Source organism: Falco cherrug, chromosome 12, assembly GCF_023634085.1.
Source record: "Falco cherrug isolate bFalChe1 chromosome 12, bFalChe1.pri, whole genome shotgun sequence".
Taxonomy (NCBI): domain Eukaryota; kingdom Metazoa; phylum Chordata; class Aves; order Falconiformes; family Falconidae; genus Falco; species Falco cherrug.
Window position 1 is genome coordinate 11,050,329 of NC_073708.1, and position 18,169 is coordinate 11,068,497.

At 36.0% G+C, this 18,169-nt stretch overlaps 1 long non-coding RNA gene across 1 annotated transcript; it reads left to right on the plus strand.

Moving 5' to 3' along the window:
• The first annotated feature begins 245 nt into the window (after positions 1-245).
• LOC114014468 (uncharacterized) lies at positions 246-9,487 on the plus strand. Its single transcript, XR_003557956.2, has 4 exons — positions 246-331; positions 777-859; positions 2,461-2,537; positions 8,481-9,487. It is a non-coding gene; the product is annotated as an uncharacterized LOC114014468 (long non-coding RNA).
• Positions 9,488-18,169: the final 8,682 nt, after the last annotated feature.

Sequence of the window (18,169 nt, forward strand, 5' to 3'; positions counted from 1 at the left end):
GCTACCAAATGAAAGTAGAGAGAAGCTTGGTCTGTATTAATTTAACAAAAGCATCTAAAAATTACCAGCTCTTACCTCTGTGAGTCAGTGGGAGGAAAAGGTAAGATTTTAATTAACTAGATGTGGAATATTGGTCCACTGTGTTTTCTTCCTTGTTTTTGATTGCTTCCTATTTTTAGGATAGTTAAACATACTTAATAATAGTTATTTGAGTATTAATCAATTATTTTGAACATTTTTCCTGACAGCTCTGCTTTGACATTTTGTAATAAGGGGATCTGGTCAAGTTGATGCTTTGTCAGAAGCAAGTGTTGTAATACTTAGTTCTCAGGTAAGCTGCAGTGATGTTATTTTCATTATGCTTTTTTCTTATACAGGCTAAATTCCTGTTAAGCCAAATTATGAAACATTTTCTTTAATTTTTGGTGTGCCTCTCAATTGTAGAGAATGTGCTTAAAAAAACAACAAACAGTATCACAATCTGTTCAGAGTTATTTATCAGCTTAAAAAAAGCAATTTAGAGTTCGGTGATAGTTACGGTAAGATTCTGTAGTGGTTGGGGGTTTTGTTTTCTTTTTACAAAAAGTTTTACTAAATAATACATCAGGTATTTGAACCTCAGGTTGTTTATTGGTACTGAATGCTTTTCCATGAGTCTACTTACTGATGCTATTGCTTCCTTCACAACAGTTTCACTGATGATAATTATGGTGGAATCAAACTGATCAGTAATTTGTCGGCATGTTTTTAGTATTCATTATTCTAAATCATTTTAGACCATACTTCCACGATGGCTGTTTTCCCGTGTGTGCTGTAGAATCACAGTTATGAATGGATAACTCGGGATATAATGCTAGAGGTAAGGTTTTTTTTTCAAAGAGGTCCATACTTAAAGATCATCTGAAATGATATTGAAGCAGATCCCTTTGTTTTATGATGTCCTTATACATATGTCTGTTGTCAAGTTTCACTACATGAAGAGCACACAGCACTTGTTACTTACTTTCATGTTACATGGCTTCAGTAGTTCAAATTTCCATTTAATTTTAACAGAATTTCTTCTGAATTGCTTTTATTTTTTCTAAAGCTGTCACTGTTGCCCTGAGCCTTATTCTTTCTTTGACACTTTGCCTCATATTTTACATACTAGCTTAAACTCATGAAATCCAGGTCAGAAATTAGACTATGGAGTCACAAAGAATCTCTGTCAACAAAAACTTTTATTATTCTGGAACATATTTTGGAGAAAAAGGTCCGATATCTAATCTTCATAGAGTTTATAATTTCTACAGTTCTTTTCTCTGGTTTCTGCATCTCTGAAATTACAAGTGTTAAAGTTGATTTTATTTCTGTAAGATTTTGAAACAAGGATCCAAGGTATTTTTTAATAAGAAGGAACAAACCTTATGCCTTTTGATGTTCTTAAATGCAAATTTACAGTAATTTTCCAGACATTTTACACTGTAATTTTTTCTGTGCAGATTAATTAATGTGTTTCACTAATCTAAATAAAACCTGTTTATCCATGAAAGCAGGCAGTAATATGTGATATATGTATTTATATATAAATATATACATGAAGAACTCATCTGTATGCAACAAGTGTTGTACTGAATATAAGTTCAGTTTTGTTTATAGATATAAGTTTATTATAAAAAAGGAATATTTTGCTTACACTTGCTGTGTGAGAGTAGTTTAAATCTCCACCATACAAACTGCAGTAATGTATGTATTACTTACCATATCAGAGGAGTTACAGCAAAGAGTCAATGTATGAACTGCAGTACTAGTATTAATCCCTTCCTCCCTCTTGCCCTATAAAAAAGGAGAAAACCAAAATGTTTAGATGTGAACTTTAAATAACATAAAGTAAGAACTTTTGGAAGTTGAATTCCTTCACCTTTTTATTCTCCATATCATTATTTATACATTATTATTACGTTAGTCTTTCATCTTTTCTCGAGTAAAATAAATCACCAAAATGCTTCAGTCTTACAAATTTTCAAAATCTTCAATGACCTTTACAGTTGAACCCTTCAAATTTTTGCAACTTTTTCTTCACTGTGAACTTCGGGCACTACTGCAATAGCAATTTACATCATGTTAAGTAAAGGCTCAAGTTAGCTGTTTTATCTCTTAAATATGCAACAAAAGCTTACACTTAGTACCTCCTGCTGCATTGTCGTGTTGTGAACTTAGGCTGATGATTCCCAGGGCTCTTTTTGGTGTTACTTCTCCCCAGTACATTTTCCTATCCCTACAGTTTTCTATCATTATTATTATTATTACTACTACTATTATTATTACTACTACTACTACTGTTATTATTTTTATAATAATTATTATTATTTATAATCATTAATGTTATTATTATTGTTATTGTTGTTATTATTATTTAAAAAGTATACATTTAGCCATTAAGAAAGATTAAGAGATTTTCATTTGTGCCTGGTTTACCAGATAATAAAGATTGTTTTTCGTGATGGTTTTTCCACTGCATTGATCTCTGTCTCAGTCTTTATGTATCTGCAACTATGGTAAGTAATTCTTTCATTTCTTTCTAGTGAGAAAGTCACTGGTCAGAGTATTAGTTTGGCTATAATCAAGATCCAAACTTCAGGAACTTGCTAATTGACATCTGATTAAAAGTAATATTAAAGTCTTTAGGGACCTTAAGGGACTCACGATATCCTGAAGCAAATGTTTTGCTTGAGGTACTTTTCTGTCTCAGTTTGTTTGCTGTATATATTGAGATACCATACCAAGAGACTGGTGTTTACAGTATGACAATGTTAGTGATAGGGGTGTCATTGAGAAAGTTCTATTATAATATAAAAGACAACTGTCAAAGACTGTGCAGCTACTCACTATTGCAGGTTTATTTCATAACCGAATCCCCTTAAATTTAAATGTTTGTATCTACTGTGGGGGTTTTTTTCTGTACATGGTTCTTGCAGATGAAATTTGTAGCGACTGGCTGATATAGGTTACTTATTCCTCTCTAGAAAGTAATCAAAGCTGTTCAGGCTTTGTGGAACACTTTAATAACATTGGAGAAAAAGGCTAACAAATCACATGAAGACTTAATATGCAGCAGTAATAACTGATAAAACACAAGTTATAAAATATTTTGCAAATTCAAAGTTAGTGACTCCTACATTAAGTTACAATAAATATTAAACAGAATTGATTTATTTGAGTTACATTTTCTCATTATTTAATTCTTCTGGAACTGATTTCATCCTATTTCCAGCGTTTCATGAAAATGTGATTATAAATACTGCATATTTATAACCTTTCAGTTAAAATATAATTAAGCTTGAGGAAAAAAACCTCCCCTGCATAGCAAAGAGAGGAACATTAGCAGTGGTAGGAGGAATGTAAAGTATTAGGCAGGTAGCTGTATTCCAGGATCTGAAGGATCATTATGACTGACCTATATTATTTACATCAAGGAGATTTCACCTTAACTCCATTACTTCCTGTTTGGTTAGAGAATTACTTTCTGTTAAACATGAAGTCTACACTCAAATGGTACAAATTATGAACAATATACCACAGCTGTAGTGTTACTCTACCCCGATTTTGTCAGGTTATTATTAGAGTGTTTTTTAAAAGTGCCTTCTTTTGTAAATTCAGTTAGCCTCATGTGCTAACAGTTTAATCAATGTAAAGCTTTTTTTTGGTAGATTAAATAAATTCTACTGAAATAAATCCTTCTCATTTTCTCTTTGTAGGTGATCTCAGATCTCTGTTTTGTCCTCTGAAGGTAGTAATCTATTTACCCTAGCTACAAGCCCTGTCAGAACCTGCTTTACTTAGAACTTAATTGTTCTAAGGACTACTTGAAAAAACTTGAAGGGCCCTGGTAAAAGGTATCTTCAAGAGCTCCTCTATATGTTCATTCCTTTTTTTATCTAACTTTGGCAGCAGATAGCTGTGAGTATGCTGACATTTTTGGAGACGAGTGCAGAGCTTTAAGGTCTACTAGCACAGTTTTCAAGCCAGGATAAATACCTGTAGTAGGGAGAAGTAGTATAGTTATCTTTCCTTCCCATTCTGCTGTGTCATACGGCTGTTCAGGGCTATTCATGTACACAGAGCAGAGCTTTGTATATAATAAAAATGAAAGGTAGGCTGAATAAATAAGGATTGGGGCATCCTAATGATTTATTAATGACACCTTGTTAACTGTCTGTCAGTGAGCCAGTCATTCAGGATAGCTACAGTAGTGTGCACGAAATGTTAATGAAGACATAAAATTTTCTAAACCTTTTGTGACTACTCCTCAAATGTTCTCGTCACACACTCACTAGTAGGTGCACGCTCCCCCTCTTGCAGGCCATGTGAGTTGCAAGCAGCCCCCTCCACTTCTGGAGGTTCCCCTATTTATGCGTATCTTCTGTTGGAGCTTTGTGTACCCCAGCCCCACGTGCACCCCTGCTGCTCCCTGCCAGTCCACATGCTGGTGAGAAAGGCACCACAGTCACATGTGCACACCCAGGTTTGGGTCCCTTGCGCCGCACCCTGCGTTGTCACTCCTCTAGCTGGATGTAGGCTGCTTATGGGTTTCAAGGGGGAGGATGCTCTGCCTGCCCTAATCAGAGCTTGCAGTACTGGTGGGGCGACTTCTGCCAGTGCTAGACCAGGTTCAGATGGCTGCTCTGTTATCCCTTTCTCACTCTAAGATCCCTCCTGACTACTGCAGATTGTTGTGCTTCTAAGTCCATTTTATTGAGTCAAGTCAAGCCGAGGAGAGAAATCACAGGGTTTAAGTTTGCAACTAAGCATGGTTTAATTGCTGAGATAAGAATCTGTATTCTCCTCACTGAGAGCAATTTCATTTGTAAACTATCTGTAGGATGTTAAGCTCTCAAAATCATGTGTCACTAAAACCTTTCACAGCAGAGAGAGCTGCAGTAGCCCTATAGGTGTTTGCCTTAGAAAGTTCAGTTTTACTCACTGTGTGAAAAATTTAAGGAATTAATAGTAGCTGGACATATCAAAGTGTGACTCCATTCCAGAAAATGGCAATAAACCAAGCCACTGGGCTGTAACTGAGCATGGCTTCCAGGGTGCTTCTTTGTAAGGGGGTTGGGGGAGGATGGGAATGGGCTGACTGAAGAATCAGAAAGCATTAGAAATGTTACATGGAATTAAACAAGGAAGGAAGTACTTGCTAAATCACAGTGTCATTACTCAATGGTACTTAATGTCACCCTGGGAAGCAATCTTCCTGCTTTCTTCCCTGGTGTACTAGTAAACAAGACTTGACGATTCCTGAAATTAATTGTTCTTTAGAATGATGACTTGTGCTTATATATATAGCTTTTTGGTCTCTGCCATCCTGTAGCATTGATAATGTGGGGCTGAACCCACAATGTTTCAATAACTGGCTGCATTCTGCTAAATATGTCCTGCCATCTGTATGTTCTGAAAATTGAAGACATCCAGTGAAATAGGAAGTTATAAAAAAAATTATTTCTTCCACTTAAAAAAAGAAATCCAGAAACTTGCACCAGATAATTTCTTTTCCAAAGAATGTAGTCTCATGCCTCAGATGTAGAATGAGAGGTAGAAAGACTCCAAAGGGCATCCTTTGGGCTTAACAGTCTATGCATATAATCAGTTGCAAGATTTTAGGTAATTTAATTAAATGAGAGATGTAACAGGTTAAGTGAAATACCAGGAGAATAGAGAAAGACAACTGTAATGTAAATACATTTCATTTCCAGTAAAAAGTTTAAGAATATTCTAAATGTCACAATTGTATATTCCTTAGAATAAAGACGTAAATACTCATGAGTAGCAAATATTTGTCCAAGGATGTGTTGCTGCAGCAGGTAATTACTGTTAAGTCTTAGCTTAATCTATAGCCATGATGGTTTTGATTGGCAAGCCTCTAAAACATTCCCAATAGAGAGGACTGTCAATCCACTGACATGTCTTGTACTTTTCTTACTCTTTGCAACTCTTTCAGAAGTAATATGAAGCGACTAGAAAATGTGTACGTGTATACTGGAACATGTTCTGTTTGTCACTTTTTCTCTACTATATAACAAGCATTTGAAAAAGGTTATTAATTTTTTGGGGACTGACATGCTTTTTTTTGTCTCTGAAACTATTCCTTTTAACCTGAGAAGACAGAATGGTTTTAGCAGCTTCCTAAAAAATGTCATAACTATTATACTCTCCAGAATGCGATAAATCTAACCAATTTTTTCCTTTTGTGAGAAAACTATGTCTGCCTATGTCTGTTCTTTCTTCTGCAAATCTTGCCGTTTCTCATTTGCCTTTCATTGCTGATGTTACAAAATTGCTTATTAAATTTTTTTCAGAAATAGTTCTGTGTAATAAAAATTCTAGAGTATAATCACAAATAATATTAACAGGGGTGTGGAAAATGCAGAGGTTTTTTTCTGTTCTTTCATATCTACCTTTCTAAAGTGCAGTAAATTGTTGACCTTTACTACTTCAAAAGGCAAATTTGGGTTTAGTATGTACCTTGTATCTTGTTGACTATAGTACATTATGAACCTTACTGGGTAACATAGTCTGGCTTCTTACCAAGAACAAGCTATACCTTACTGCAGTTCGTTGCAATGTCTGACTGCTCTGGAATAGAGGAAAAGTCTCTTGACAGATGTACTGACAAAGCAATAATGAAAAGGTCATACTACATTTCCTGCAGCATTTATCTTGTTTCTTTAGTGGCTGTATACTGAAATCTAGATCCAATTACATCTAATTACAGACACCAATATCTGCAATAAGTTAAGAATCTATTAAACACTTTTATCAAAATTCCTACATGTTATATTTGAAAATTCTGAAGCTCTTAAATAGCATCTCATCAACATTACTATTCAGATCCGGTCTCAAAACTTTTTACCTTTTCTAAAGATCAAGGTCACAGAGCTCAGCAGTTCTTGTTTTATGGAGCCTTGGGGCCATTTTGAACTATTACTACTTCAAGAGTTGTTGATTATGATTGACTACTGGAAAAAAAGCACATCATAGATATTCAGAGCAAGTCTTCCCTGACAGCATTGTCAGTGTATGGAATAAAAAATGCCCAATATTCAGTGTCAATTATGAAAATTCTTGCTTATCAATTATTATATCTTCCCTTGATAAGCCATAAATGTTTGAAGGCTAATTCTAAAAACATTGCATATTTGACTAAGTACACCAATTATGTTTCTTTTGTCATAATGTCCTGATTTTAGAAAGCAAGGTAAAAATAATTGATGCCGAAGAAAATATTCGCTGTGTTGATATACACGAGTAATTTGGAGAAGTTTGGAGCAGGCTATTTTGAAAGGCCATAGAAGTATTTCAGCTGACTTAATGAGGTTTTTTAGACCCATAGGCTGTTAATTACATTGGTAACAATGTCGTCGTTGTGGCACCAGTAAAATAAGGTGCTTTATTGTATGGTTTTTACACTGCTTAAAAATTGACTATTCATTTTGCTTTGTGTCAGACGTTTTCTACATAAGCAATATCAACAATAACATATGTTACATTCCAGCTAGCTCCATAATTTAAAAAGCTTAGACAGAAGATTTGATCTGAAGTTAAGCAGGAGTTAGAAGTCACTAAATTGTTCCCATCATGTTTTTTTCTAAACAGGAAACCTGGATTCTGATTAGTACATTTGGAGAGAAGCTATGCACAATAAATCTTACTTTCCTTCTGCGTTTTGTAATAAGAAGTGAGTCAGAGTACAGTAGTCTACATTTTTTGTACCTTAATTACGCCGTTGCAAAAAGTGATTCAAAAATAAATTTGGTAATTATTCAACTAAATGCTTATAATATTCTTTCCCTCTGTTTTGTCTTCTAATGATTAATGTGTGATATACACAACTGGATAACTAATAGAAATTCTTCCTGGGCTCACCTAGCTTTTTTTTTTTTTTTTTTCCCAATCCAATCAAAATACATGTACTGAAGGAAAAAAAGACCTTTCAGTCCAACTCTTTCCTCAAAGACCAAGCTATCAGAGCCAATATTCCTCAAAGAAATTACTGTCCTGTATATTCTTATATGTTCAATAATTAATATACTGTACACTTAAGTCCTACCTACTTATATCTAACAAAACCCCTTTTCGTTACTGAAAAAGCATTGCTTTAATAACACAGATGGTAGCACCAGGACTGATGAACTTGACTTTCATTAAGAAGCCCACTGGATTGGAATAGTTCTACAGTCAACAAAAAACAAAACTGGTGAAGAGAAGAAACTGAAATACATGCAGCTTTAATACAGTCTCTTCGTTCTTATTATTGAAAAAGCTTATTTGGTTTATTTCAAATTGCTTTCACTTTTAGTGATGTGTTTTTATAATCTGAATCACTAAGGATGTAACTATAAAAATTATATTCATTACGTTTAATTATGAAAAGATACTATGAATTTTAGGTCTGAATGACTCAATGCAAGTGAGCCTTATATTCATATCTATTTTTGCAGGTTTGATCTACTCCTTTGCCTTCCCCACTTCACTTTCTTTCCCAAATACTTTTTTTTCTCTCATGCTGTGTGCATTCCATCTTTGAGCTAAAAAGTAATGTGCACTGTTGGGGGCAGGGAAGGAGGCCTACACACTGGCCTGGATAACAACAGCTGACAAGAAGTGATGTGGGAGTAACTCTGTGTGACTGGAACAGCCAAAAATGTCTGAGAGGATTTGCCCAAACAGTGATGCTGCTGAAGATGATGATGACCATCATCCAGATTGAAGAGCAACCAGGGAATTACAAAAAGACTTTGAAACAGTGAAGAAGTACCTTGAAAAGAATCATGAAAGGTGCATGGAAAGTATGCAACAATCATAAGGGACCTTGGAGTGAGAACAGGATAACAGAGCAGCAGTTTAAATACGTTTTGACACTGGCAGAAGCCACCCCAGCATGTGACTTTTGGGGCACTCACAGGCAGTATGTGTAAATATGGGAACCTGCACCCCTAGAAGTGGGGGAGTCTTACAGCTGTGAGTGTGTGTGTGTGCAGCTAGAAGTTTTTATCATTACTTACAAAAGGACGTTTAGAAATTTGTAGATCTCTATTAACATTGTATCTGTCTTATTGCTGAAATTGTGATCCTCAATGATTGATTCGCTGTTTACCAGTTAATGACACCCTTAATAAATCAATAAACCACTTCAATCCAAATCTCATTTATGCCATCTGGATTTAGTGGGTTTTTTATGCTGGTACATACTGTATCTAGAAACTTTCTTTGACAAAATCAAAGATTACAGTGATTCAATAGTAGACGATTTGAGCCTTGCAGTGCAGTGACATTTTTCCTGTTTGTTAGAAATCGTGAGGGACACCTTGTGGGAGAGGAAAAAAACCCAAAAAGTCATTCTAAAAAACTTTCTCCCTCCTCAGATGTTTTAATTACTTCACTTGTCTTTTCTGAAAGTCATCATTTTTGTCACTGTAACTGTTACAAAGACTAATTCTAGAGGAAGAAGTATAAGGTTGTGAAAATGTTCATTTAAGCTTGAAAGTTTAAATAAATAATAGATAAAGAATAAATAATTATATTTAATTATTTTTTCTCTGCCAGTGCAAAATAGGGACTACATTATCTTGAGCAACCTGGTCTAGTGGAATGCGTCCCTGCTTATGGCAGGGGGGTTGGAACTAGATGATCTTCCTTCCAAGTCAAACCATTCCGTTACTCTTAGTAGAGAAATTGCTTAATCCAGGTCTGTTTTATACAGTTGAAGGTCTAGTCTCGTATATCTCAGTGCTGTTCTGAGTCAGGTCTTTGAAAATCTTCCAGTTCTCCAATACAGGTGTTCATTGTGCTCTACTGATGTATAAACAATTGAAGAAACAAATCATATAATGGTATATAGGCCTACTACCTGTCAAGATGAATTACAAAAAGAGTATGATGGCACCAAAGTGGTAAAGGATTATGACTTTATATGCTGCTAGTGCTGAACCACATTATCTTAGCCAAGAACAAGCGATTATTCAAAGTAAAACACAATTTGCTCTAAATGCGGACTACTTGGAATATATGGGGTGTAAGTCTTCCACTGATGCAAAATGGTTTGGCTCAAAGTTTAAGTTTTCAGAATCAGTGTGACCTTTCCCTTCTCCTGAGTTATCAGCTTGTTCCCATAGCATGGATAATTTTTCCAGGCACTTTAAAAATGAGTCTGTAGAGACAGAAACTGTCTTGAAATTTTACTCTAAGCTTCCCTGCTTTCAACAGTTGCGATTATTTTATCATGTGGGTTTTTGTGTTGTGCTTTCCTACAAATTAGGAGGCGACAATAGGGACTCAGCGGGAAGGGGCTGGGTAGACCGATTCCCTTAGTGATCTGGTCTTGGGTGTGCTTGGCAGGGCTGCTCTGGGAGTCTGGTGATAGGGTGGCCTTGAACTGCTACATACCAGCTACAATGCCATCCAGCTGGCCCCATGACAGAGAGAACCAGGAGAAAAAAACCCAGCATATACTGAAATTAGTTGCCAGAGAAGGATGTGGCGCCTCGTACTGAAGGAGACTTTGGCCATTAATTAGACACTCCCTGGACAGAAGGAATGGTTCCCTTCTGGGGGAAGTGCCACCCTAGCTGCCCCCACTGTATAGATACCGCTGCATATACATTTATGGCAAACTATTCTGTCAAGGGAAGGCCGCTGGCTCAGCAAAGGGACAAGATGTCTGAACTCCCCAATTACCACACTCTGATTTAGTGTTTAGCTATATGTTAAACATATATGCACACAAAGTTTAGGCCAAGCTGACTCTCTAAAGCTGTTAAAAGTGAAGAACAAAGGGACATCTAATTGAGGGAGTCGTCCTTGGGAAGGGTGGGGAACAAAGAACAGATGGGGAAATAAGCAGAAAGAAGCCTCCGAGTGAGGAAGCTCTGGCCCCAAGAGGAGATGGGCTGATAAAGTCCTTCAATTCACAGAAAGCTGGTTGGAAGTAGGACAGCGTTAATTGTGGCAGTGGGAGATCACAACCTCCAGTTCAGATAGCTCACCCAAGAGAGGGCAAGCCCTGCTTGGGGAGTGCACACAGTTGGTGAAGAACTTCAGCAGTGTTATCTGAAGGTGCACACTGGTTTGCATTAGAAGCCAGAAACTTGTAACTCATCCTGTACGTGAATGGAAATGAATGTGTCAGGCACTGTGAATGTGCAAGTGCCCTGCTGAACATAATGCGTACCCCCGAGCAATTTGTGAGCATGCTCAGAAGACACATTCCTTGTGCTCCCAGTGCTGTAATAAAGAACGCCTGCCTTCTGAAACTTCAAATCCGCTCTTAGAAGGTTTTTCTCCATGACCGACGTTACAGTATCAAGCTGCTGCCATGCCAGAGCTGGGATGTTCCCAAGGGAGATGCCACCTGAGCTGTTGCCATGCAAGAACAGGGACATTTCCCAAGGGAAGTGCTGCTCTGGTGGGGTGGAGACACCTGTGAGGGTGCCGTGCCCTACTGCTGATTGCAGCCCAGAGCAGGGCCAGGGAGTAACAGGCGGTGGAAACGTTTACGCACCTGCCTCAACAGCTACATCTGCTACCACCTGCCACCTTGCCAGAGGCGTTTTCAGACTGGCAGGGAAAACAAGGCAATTTGAGAATGGGCAGGTGGGAGGATTTCTGCAGTACTGATGTGGTTTTAGTTCACTGTTAGTCTGTAATTAGCAAATTTCTTTCGAAATACTGAGGATCACTTGGGGAATTGCTGGATTGGAAGAGAACTACAGTTTTCTGTGTTAGCAATGGAAAAAAGATATATCTAATTTTGCTCCTGCACTTGCAGTATTTTTGAGAATGTATTTGTATGTTATGCTATAAAACATAGATGTCTTTCAGTACTCTTTGTTAACATTAACGTTACAGTTCAGTGTACAAATCCTTGCAGTGTTGGAGTCTTTCTGTATAATAGGGCATTGTAAACTTCACATTTTCACATTACTGTAAGAAAAATACACTTGAATATAAATTAGCTGGCTTTAAACAGTATAGTGCTTAAGTGGCTAAATAAGCTTTATTTAAAGTCACTGTAAAAACATAACAGAAAATACATTAATCTGATTCTGTAAGTGTATTGATTACCACTTGGGGATACATTCACAGAATCTAAGGGCAAACATGTTAAAATATCTAATCTTACCACCAAGTGTCATAATCCATTTAATTTCACCTGATGATCCTTGCATTGCACACATCAGCTGGAATGAAAATACCTCCTGTAGTTGAACTAAATAATCCCTTTGTCAATGTATGGTTCAGGTATCCTAGTAATATATACCAGTTGCACGATTGATACATGAGACAATGCAAATATTATCTCGAAGGAAATGAACTCCTAAGCAAAACCATACTAATAGAAGAATTTACCCTGAGCAGGATTTTGTTGGTTTATGAAGTTATGCTTTTATAAAATAATACTATAATGGCTTGTCTATTGTTTCTATTTTTTTAAATTGGATGGTTAAAATTGAAAGCAATTGGGTTGACTGTACAAGAAAAAGCCCCCAGATTTGTAAAGTGATTCCCCACTCAGGTAAGAATGTTGTATAGAATAAATTTATCATTTAGAGTTAGTGTTATACTGTCTAGAACAATATTATACAGCAACAGTTCAAGTACTTCACCACAGTAAAGGGAACTCTTTGGGGACATATATGCATATCATGAAATCTATGAAATTTTGATGTCCCCAGAGCCACAGTGGATTTGAGATGGGGCTAGCCACAGATGTCTAATCTGTATTAACATTCACTGAACACAGAAACAGCTTTAGTTCCAAAACCAAATGGTAATAAATTGTTCATACTGCAGCTGTGACTCTAAGTGATATCTACAAACAGAGCAGCCTCTTATTAAGGGTAATATCTATTAGAGCTTACACTACATTTAGAATAATTGATACAGTAGTTCTATTCCACTGCTGTAGGTATGTATGTGGACTGAGTATCTTTGATCTTTTGCAGTGATTTAAACGGTTGTGCTGACTTCAGAGAAGTTGAAGTTTGAAAGGGATTGAGGCTTATTAATAATAGTATTTAAAATATTTTAATGGAACTCAGATTGACTGTTGTATTTTTATAACCTTTTCATCTCTTAACATACGGAAGGGGGACTACAAGTCAGTCTTCCCGTTCAGATGTTGTAAGTGATCAAAGCAGTTTCAAATGGGTCCTTCCCTGCGCCCCCAGCTTCATCATGTGAATGAATTCTGAGTAAAGGCATGGAAGAAAAATTTGAAGTACACTTGTATTTCATTCTAATGCTTCCTGAGTAGAATATTTATGTGGTATGCTTATTTGTATGTTATCCCTTTTTTCATGTCATGTGACAGTTTACTGTATTGTCTTCAAATATAGGTTTTTAGCAAAAGGAGCTCTTTGTGTCCTCAGATATTATTAGCTATATCAGGTTATGGTGCCAATTGGATTTTAAATAAACTAGATTACAATGGAAGCACCTGTGACATTCATGTGAACACTGCATGAATTCTTAATCATTGCAGGTTATAGTGAATACTAAATGAAATATTAAGATAAATGTAACTATATTCCATCTTTGCGATCAGGGCAGCTGTGTGAGTAGAAAAGTAAGTATGCCCTTGATAAAAACTGTAGGAGAACTTGCAGAATCACAATGCAGCATCTGTGTTGAAGGAAGAGATAGACAAGCACATTCACTACACAACTGGGGGGGAAACTGGAAGCATGCAGGCATGCTGCTGGCATATTTTGTGTGCGTGTCTGTACCGAGTAGAATGAGATATGGAATATCATGCTAAGATTTAAACTTGCTAGCCTGAAAAGAGTTGATCAAGACCAGAGAGCTTGTGTTATCATTTATTTGTACATTGAAAGTACACCATCATGGCCGGGCACAGAGAAAAAAACCGAGAACTATTAGTCTTTCCTGGTTTTAGAATTAAGTTGCTAATGAATTTGTTCTGGACAGCATTTGTGGGAGAAAAAAGAGTGGAAGACTATAGGTAAGTGGGTCAAGGCGCTAGGTGGGGAAGCGGAAATATAAGCAGTATTAGCATTACATGGTACCAAGGGTGTGGAATTCTGGGTCTACTGGAAAGCTTAGAGAATTCCTGTTAATTTATTTTATTCTTGGTGTTTGTTTCATAAACCAAAGTTACAAAGTGGTGTAACTGAGAAGCCTTCTGCTGCAGGGTACATTGGACTAGGCTCATGGGTGAAATCCCACTCTGCTGATGCATTGTCCTTTTCCAAGGAAGTGGGACAAAAAAGATAAAAACATTTTCACTGAAGAAAACCACTGAAACTGTAAAACTATTGTCTTGCTGTTAGCGTATTTTTCTGCTTATTTTATAATCTCTCATAAGCTTTCCTCTACACACAATAAAGAAACCTAACGTGCAAGGAGACACTGACCTCTGTTTCATTTTTGTAAGAGAAACTTCTTCACATTTTTAAGTGATTTCAGCAACTTGTAGTGTTTGGTGATTGTAGTATTTAGAACTGCTAAGGTTCTTTTTATTTGAAATGACCATTTGTGCAGAGTTCTGTGTATTCCAGCTCATCAAAGGAATTTCTCAGTAATGTATGTTGTACCTAAACCTTTGAAGACATAGTGCATAATTATTAGATTGGCTTTGTGTACACATTTCATTCTTCGTTCAATCACCTTTATGTTATACTAAACTATTAGTCATGAAAAAGATGTGCTGTACTTTCAGATTTGGGAGGGGTACTGTTTCTGAGGAGAAATTTGGGACTTTCACTTTTTTTTTTTTTTGAAAAAGAAGAAGAAGAAGAAGGAAAGTTTCTTTTTAATGCTTGCTTTACGATCTGATTCAAAGCTGTAGTTGAAATACAGCAACTCAAACATATGTCTGAAATATCCTTGGGTCATCTAATAAGCCGACTTTCCCCCCTTTTTTTGAGGAGGTCAGAATGTCAGCTTTCCTTATGACTGTGAAAAGAAAATTAATGATACTTACCGAGTGTACCTAACTGATCAATATTGCAACAAATTTAATACTGTATTTATCAAGATAAGCATGCAGTGTTAATAGTAGCAAGTGTTACACACTTTCATCTATTGCATGGGTAGGAATGAGAAATTAACATACTGCTGTGCTTTGTGACTTTTTCAGATAAAACATATTACAGTTAAAGAATGCCCACAGCTACTTTAAATTGTTAGAGCTCCATTGGCTTTGACAGAACTCATGTTTTATAGGTTTTATATCTCAAAACCTGTAACATCTAATTGGCAAGCTCTTCCTAATACAGCCTGCAAAACACAGATCACATTTATGTTTATTCTTTTGAAATGGATTAAAGAGAGACTTGAAGTTCTTATTGGAAACAGATCTTCGTTAGAAGAAAACTGTTTTAACTGTATATTTTATAGATTTTAGTGTTTTATATCAGCATAGAATTGTATTCTTAACACAGAAATTTCAATCCTGCTGCAAGTTTCCAAAAGTGGAGTTGGTGGTGTATTAAAAGATGTCACAAAGATTCATGACAGCATTTGCTTAACCAGTTATTGTATATACTTTATGCAATGAATCAGAAGGGAAAATTTCTGTATATTATTGCAGTTCTTACTCATGTTTTTTGAGGAAACTTGAAACTGAGCACTTAAATTTATAGATTATTTTAGATTCATAGCATACTGATTGGTGGAGGAAGTTTTGTGCCTTTAATAAATTGACTTTATGTAGAGCAGGGGTCCTCAAACTATGGCCCACAGGCCAGATACAGCCCCCCAGGGTCCTCAATCCAGCCCCCAGTATTTACAGAAACCCACCACCCTCTGGGGAGGGGGAGGGCGGAACCAAGAAGCCACAGATGACTGCCCTGTTTAAAAAGTTTGAGGACCCCTGATGTAGAGGAATGAAGGCAGTGGGTTGATTAGCATTGATAATACACAGCTGTGGCCTTGCCTCGAAGGCTGTGGGTTGATTGACATGGATGATGTGCAGCTGTAGCTTGTTCCTGCCAAGTAGTTAAATAGCACTGGGCGGGGTGGGGGGTGTTGTGTTTATTGTTATTTTGTTTTTGTTGGGTGGTGGATGGTGGTGGATGGTGGTGGTGGACTAAGGAGGAGTGGTGTGGTCTGGTTTCTAGTCACTGAAGAAGATGAAAGAAGGAGATGACAACAGTGATGACAGCATGGACAGTAGACTGACTGATAGTAAAACCCTTGTTGCAGCCTACTAGCCTGTCTGTGCTGCGACAACTTTATGCATTAGTCTGCTCTTAGCCAGTTACACTGCTATACTAAGGCTTATTAGTAATTTTCTGAGGTGGTTTTGACTTGTTATTAAAGGCCGCCTCTGTTAGGTATTTAATTCTACTAGCTTGAATTTATATTCCTAGTCCCTGTAGAGTGGACTGTAGAATGTGAATATTGTGTGAATAAATGTATAACATATATGCTAAATATAATGATTAGGATTTTCCAGAGTATTACATTTTTTTCCTCCTTGATTTTTGAAAGGATTTTATTTAGAAGTGCAGAAGATTTATTCTCTGAGAATTGTTTCCTTCAGGAATCTTTATCCAACAGTTTTTAAACCATTGACCAAAATGTACGGAGTCAGCTTGTACCTAATGTTGTATATCTGAATGTAACAAAGTAGCAGTAACCTTGCAGGTTCCAGTAGGAATGTTCTTGATAACGAAGATAGCTGGTGACTCTTTGTTACTTGGTTTTGTGTTTAATCTGCATTATCAGACCTGTCAATAGTACAACTTAAGTTGTAATATTGCAAATAAACTTTTTTCTAAAAAAAAAAAAAATAGCATAAAAATAAATTAAACTTTAAAATTATTTGCAAGTTTATGTAAATGACTAGCTTAAAAAAGAGCTTTATGTAATCGGACATGTTCACCACTGAAGCCCAACATTAAGTGTTCTCTGCAAATCTCATTATATGTAGCTTATGAGACTGTAATTCATACTAATTTATATGTAGATAGCCATCTAAATGCCAAAACATTTTTATTCAGCAAATTCCTTTATGCTTTTGAGTTGGTATTGGGGATAAAACGCAAAAGAAAACTTCATAGCGGGAGAATGAGAGACGTTCAAACTCTCATGAACATTTTTTGACTGTTCTTTGCAGATGTTCTTTCAATTTGTCTGTTTTCAGGATGTTCTGTATAAATAAGTAAAGTTTTGTTGGTTCTTTTAATATCTCTATTTTAACATGACTATACAATGTAAAATATGTATAGTTTAACAACTTGGTTCTGAATTTAGTTGGGCTTTCCAAAGAGATTATTCAGTTATTTCAGAAATTTTGGTTAAAATATGTTGTCTAGTCTCTTCTCCTAATCCTGTGCTGTAAAAGCATCTATACAACCTTGCATTATTTCAAAAGCGTACTTAAGACGTGAACATAAGAAAAAATGAACCTGAAGTAGATCCCCTGATATCTTTGATCCCTTTGCAATCAAAGCTATAAATTGAAACACTGAGAGTGGACTCCAGATAAAAAGGAGGAAGAAGTAAGATAAAGGACAGAATTCTTATGTAAAAAAAGGTACAGTATACTTCTATGTTGAAGTCAGTCATTATTATTTGTACAAATAATACAAAAATGCAGAGGGAATCTACGATAAACTCTTTGGTATTTTCAAATTACTTTATAAGATTCTAGCTACTTTCTTTGTTCTGCACAATTACAAAAACTGTTGTAAAATGCAAACAGAAAATGTCTCGAGAAATGTTTGTCAAAACAAGGATAGATTATGTTAGACTGATATAATCTGTTTTAAAACTTTCATTTTCAAATAATTTTTCTAAAGTTTGAACATACAGTGCTTAACCTAGTTGTATTACTAGCTGTGACTAATAAAAAAGCAAAAATAATTCCATGTGAGAATGTGATAGCATATGAAATAAAAATCTACAGTATCTTCTACTAGTTATTTATAATTAGCTTAAGTCATATATTTAGACAGACCATGACAGACAAAAGGAGAGGGACAGTGGGCTGAAAGTAAAAATTTGTGAATTTTAAACCTCAAGTTTGTAGATACTTGCACACTGACTTTTTTTTTTCATATTTCTGGTTTGTCAAGTAAAAAAATAACACTAACATTTTCACTATTCATAGAATTCCAGATGTTTTGGCCTAAAGTGTCAGGACATGAAAAACAAACAAATA